Source organism: Hylobates moloch, unplaced genomic scaffold (genome assembly GCF_009828535.3).
Source record: "Hylobates moloch isolate HMO894 unplaced genomic scaffold, HMol_V3 SCAFFOLD_16, whole genome shotgun sequence".
In the NCBI taxonomy this organism is placed as follows: domain Eukaryota; kingdom Metazoa; phylum Chordata; class Mammalia; order Primates; family Hylobatidae; genus Hylobates; species Hylobates moloch.
The window spans coordinates 55682892-55688081 of record NW_026652291.1 but is presented as its reverse complement, the minus strand read 5'-3'; the positions used below and the strand labels follow the sequence as shown (position 1 = coordinate 55688081).

At 49.4% G+C, this 5190-nt stretch overlaps 1 pseudogene; it reads right to left on the bottom strand.

The window, feature by feature from the left end:
• LOC116484887 (uncharacterized) lies at positions 1–949 on the bottom strand (annotated as a pseudogene).
• Between the last annotated feature and the right edge of the window lie 4241 nt (positions 950–5190).

Sequence of the window (5190 nt, the reverse complement as noted above, 5' to 3'; positions counted from 1 at the left end):
GTGAAGTGGTCCCTGGGAATAAAGAGAAAGCTGCTCACCTTTCTGAAAAACTTTTCCCCTCTCAGGGAAAGGGGACCTGAGAGAAGCCTAAGAGAAAACTCCTGATGCTTAGCCAACTCCTTGAGAAGGAAAGTGAGAATGGAGGCTGAAGCCCCTTCCATCCTTCCTGGTAACGCAGCGGAGACGCCAACACCCACGATCTGCAACTCAAAGTCAAGGGATTCCGTGTCCCTGCTTGTGTCAACATAGAAAACGCCCATGGCAACGGGCAAGTGCGGCCTGAAACCGCAGTGTGTGTTTCACAAAACAGGGGTGGCTCACGGCAGCAGCCGCCCGGGGAGGTCCTGGCCTTGCCTTAGAGGGGCTGGTCCTCCAGGGTGGGTGCAGCTTTGCGGGGCTGGCTCGACGTCGCGCCGCGGCGGTTTGGGCGGGGGAGCAGCCCTGCAGGGAGGCGCCGCAGGGTGGGCCGCGGAGATAGCTGCAGGGCGGGGCCCCCAGGGGCGCGGGGACGCCCAGCGGCCGGTTATCAGCAGCCACGCCCGCGTGGGCGGAGGAAGGAGCAATTTGACTTTGGACGGAGAGGTGAGATGCGGGGAGGAAATCCACCACCGGCCTCCGGCGACTCCTGTCCTGCGCGCAGCGGAGGCAGCGCAGCCCGTGAACACGCCCGAGCCCGGTGCGCGCCGAGCAGTTCTCCGCACCTCCGGTAAAGGTGCAGGACCGGGTAATGGTCTCTGCAGCAGTCAGAAGGCTCCTCTCCCAGCCCAGGAACGTCTGCAATAAATTGCTTCCACTTGCGGGCTTCCCGCTTCCTCTTTCTCTCTCAGGGTTAATGTGGGAAAAAGGAAGTGGCATTTTTTTTTTTTATTTTGAAAATGAGCTTTAGGGCAAAGTCATGCCAAGTGTGTAGTTCAATAGCCCATTTTATAGATGAGGACACTGAGCTCCAGTGAGATCAGATTCCAGGTCACACTGCTGGTGCGCCGCCAAACCAGGTGGAGAACCCTGGTGCCTCCGCTCCTTGGGCATTTTGACTCCAGCGTTCATGATTGTTTTCCCTTCTTTAATACCCACTACAGCAAAAATTTTGTTGTTGTTTCCCTCTGTTAAGAATTATTAAAACTTGGAGGAGGGGAAGCAAAAAGTTCTTTCAATATTAAATTAAAGCACTGTCTCACAAGCTCATCCGAGAGTCATTTGGCTATCTAGGGGAAGGTAGCTTTGACTTATTTTTTACTATAAAATAGAGTCCAAACATTCTTAACTCTGAAATTAGTTAGGCCAGGAGCCCCGGCTCATGCCTGTAACCCTAGTACTTTGGAGGCCAAGATGGAAGGATTGCTTGAGGCCAGGAGTTCAAGACTAGTGTGAGCAACATAGCAAGATTCCCATTATCGATTTTAAAAAATAAAATAAAATAACATGAGATAGTACTGTGTAGAAACTATTAAAATGTAAGTGCAGTCTGGGTACGGGAGCTCACGCCTGTAATCCCAGCACTTTGGGAGGCTGAGGTGGGCTTGAGCTTAAGAGTTTGAGACCAGCCTGGGCAACATGGCGGCAAAACCCCGTCTCTACAAAAAATGCAAAAATTAGCTGAGCATGGTGGTGTGTGCTTGTAGTCCCAGCTACTCTGGAGTCTGAGGTGGGAGGATGCCTTGAGCCTAGGAGGTGGAGGTTGCAGTAAACCAAGATCATGCTACTGCACTCCAGCCTGGAGGACAGAGCCAGATACTGTCTCAAAAAAAAAAAGTATTTTTTTGTTCTACAGAGATGCAAATGATTCCTATCTGGTCAGATAAATTACCCCAAAGGTTATAGTTTTGCTGCCCTGTAGCACATTAACCAGTTTTGTATCTAACTTTGCATTCCTTTTCGTTCTCTGCGTGCACAAAATCTTTATTCTCGTAATCTGTTTGAACCAGTGTTGCCACCTTGCAAAGTCCCTGATGAATGAGTTACCTACCTCACTGATACATACTCACCATATCTTGTCAAGGCTTCATATTCCTCTCCCTGTATAGTCCCCACAAATATACACTATCAGCTTTCAGTGCACACTAAGCGCTCATTATTGATTCTTTGTCCCAAGTGGCTCCTCTGGAGCATATGCATGACATCAGGGGGACATAGGGCTTTTAATTGTCAAAAGTGTACAAACTCAGCACGTTATTCCAAATAATCTCTGCCCCTGCTCCCTCACATTTTGATCATGCTGTCTCTGTGATCTGGGGCTGGGGACTCTGGCCCTCAAGATGCCTACAACGCTCTCAGCCCCTGTTAAGAGCCTCTGCCCACACACGGGGTCATTCGCATAACCCTAGAACTCTGGGCACGGCTAGATGAACTGTGGCACGCACCTGATCCAGGCAGCAGCCCACTTCCCGGTTGGTCAGCCAGTGAAGGAAGGCTCAGCCCCACCAGGCCAGTGAGATTCTCTGTCTTGGCAAATTGCTTAAAGACTTGATGGTAAAGGAGAAAGAGATAAAGCAGGCACTTGAGGCCCCGAAGCAGCAGACAGTTAAATAAGCAGCAGGATGAAGATCCCGGCAGAGACAGAACACCTGAGTTTTCCACATGGTGCACGGAGCTTGGAGGCACAGAGGGACGGGCCCTGCTGCTAAGTGGCAAGAAGACGAAATGTCTGTGTCATAGAACTGTGTGTGGTCTTGAAAGACCTCTCGGTTCGTGAACGGCATCTTGGGTTCTGTCAGGCTCCACACAGGTTCTACTGCTCCTCTTCCTCCAATAGGCCGCGCTCTGTGGCTTTTCCAGTGTTGCCATCCGACCTGTCATTTGGTCTGTGGCCCTTAGTTTCTTATCCACATGTGGCTATAAAAGAAACTCCACAATCCTGGAGGGAACTCAGTGAGTCCCTTCTTCCAATCCAAAAACCTCAACTCACTCTTTTATTTTTCTAATAACTTAATAAGTTAAATAATAATAAAAGAATTGTTACCTTTGTTCAGCCAACTCTCTCCAGGCTCATCAATGATTTTCTAGGAAACAATAAGTTTCCTTGGTTAGACCTGCCCTTCCTCTCTGTCTCTCTCCATTCATGTTTGAGCATTCATTCATTCTCTCCACAAGCACATCATGGATTCTAAAATGAAGAAGGCAATATTTGCACTTTGAAGACGCTCACAATCTTGCATGTGCAGTTACAAGAGTGGGGTTGGTGCAGGAGTGAAATGGGAGGCCATGACCTGAGATAGGGGCACCAGAACCTGGAGTGACAAGGTGTGGGTGGGGAGAGGAGCTTTTCCTCCTGGCTTTCCCACAAGCACTGACTTTCATGCCTCTGGCCTGGAACCACACGTAACCAAAGCCACGTTCAACTTGCATTAAGGTGGCCTCAGCAACATTTCTGGTGCTGCTTCTGTTGCTTTGGCATTACGACGTCTTCAGTATTTGTTACTGTGTGTCATTTGTCATGTTTAACCCAGTGGCTCAGATTCTATTTGTTTGTAAAACTTAAATGTTGGGAGACTTCTGTTCTTGATTTTTTAAAAAATAAAAATTATTTTTGGTTTATTCCATGAGAACATATCTTCTATAGGTTGAACCTCCAAGGGTCTTCCTTCTTGATTTTTCTGGGAGATGACCATAATTTTTTTTTTTTTTTGAGACGTAGTTTCGTTCTTGTTGCCCAGGCTGCTGGAGTACAATGGTGCGATCTCGGCTCACCACAACCTCCGCCTCCCGGGTTCAAGGGATTCTCCTGCCTCAGCCTCCCGAGTAGCTGGGACTACATGTGCATGCCAACACGCCCAGCTAATTTTTGTATTTTTAGTAGAGATGGGGTTTCACCATGTTGGTCAAGCTGATCTTGAACTCCCGACCTCAGGTGATCCACCTGCCTCAGCCTCCCAAAGTGCTGAGATTACAGGCGTAAACCACCGCGCCCAGTGTAATCTTAACTGCTTTTAGGAAACGGTGTAAGAAAAGGCTGTGCTATAAACTCAAAATCCTACTAATCCCCAGTTCTCAGCCCCAAACTGAAGAAATATTACATTTCCAGTCTAGTTTCTAATCCCAAGTATCTAGGCACCCAGGATGGTGGGAGAAGGGAAGAGGTGGTACCTTAAACGAGGGAAGGACATCTCAGTCTTGGCCAGTTCATACTCTTCCCAGGGGCCACCCTCAAGCCCCACCCTGAGCAGGTAAGTGAGGCAGGCAGGCAGCCTGGGAGCATGTGTGGGAGGGAATCCAGCGGTGTTCTCCAGGCTGCAAGAGCTGGGCAGACACAATGGTGCTGCAGCCCTGGCCTGTGTTTTTCTTTCCCACAAAGACCAACACCGGTGCTGCTGACATCATGACAGGTTTGATCATTTTTATTTTGCGGTGAGGGTGGTGTATGGTGATGAAGAGTCCTGTGAGCTTGTGCAGGTCCCCTCAACTGCAGGCTGTCCAGGCTTCCTCCTCTACAGTAAGGACAAGGAGAACGGCTGCTTCCTAAGGTGATGGTGAGGTAGGATGAGGAGTGTAAATGGCCCACCCTGCTCCCAGTGGTAACTATGGGTAAGATTTCCTTTGAGGAGAAGACAGAGATTGCCCTTCTGATCCTCCCAGGTGTAAATTTGGGCTGGGGCAACTTTTAGACACAAACAGGGCACTCCTGGCTATGGGGTCTCAATGTTTTCCTTGAGGTGGAGTATCTAGGCATTTCCCTGAGGTTTCTGATGCCTGGGCAGGGTGGGGTGGGGTGTGGCTCGTGCTGACAGCTGTTCCCCACCCAGCTTTGTGCCCTGGGGAGGGAGATCTACCTGCACATCCTGCTGCACTGGATCTGCAGGGAGCTGGGGCTGCCCTTGGACACCTCAGGCACAGGCCCTCATCCTCTGCCTAACTGCTCTTTACACCCATCCCTTGTGTCCAGGGAGATTTTGCCACAATTTCAAAAAAGAAATGATTATTCAGAAGGCATTCTTCTATATATTTCCTTTTTTTTTTTTTTTTTTTTTTTTGAGGCGGAGTCTCACTCTGTCACCAGGCTGGAGTACAGCGGTGCGATCAGCTCACTGCAACCTCTGCCTCCTGGGTTCAAGTGATTCTCCTGCCTCAGCCTCCCGAGTAGCTGGGACTACAGGCACCCACCACCACGCCCGGCTAATTTTTTTTGTATTTTTAGTAAAGACGGGGTTTCACCATATTGTCCAGGATGGTCTTGATCTCTTTTTTTTTTTTTTT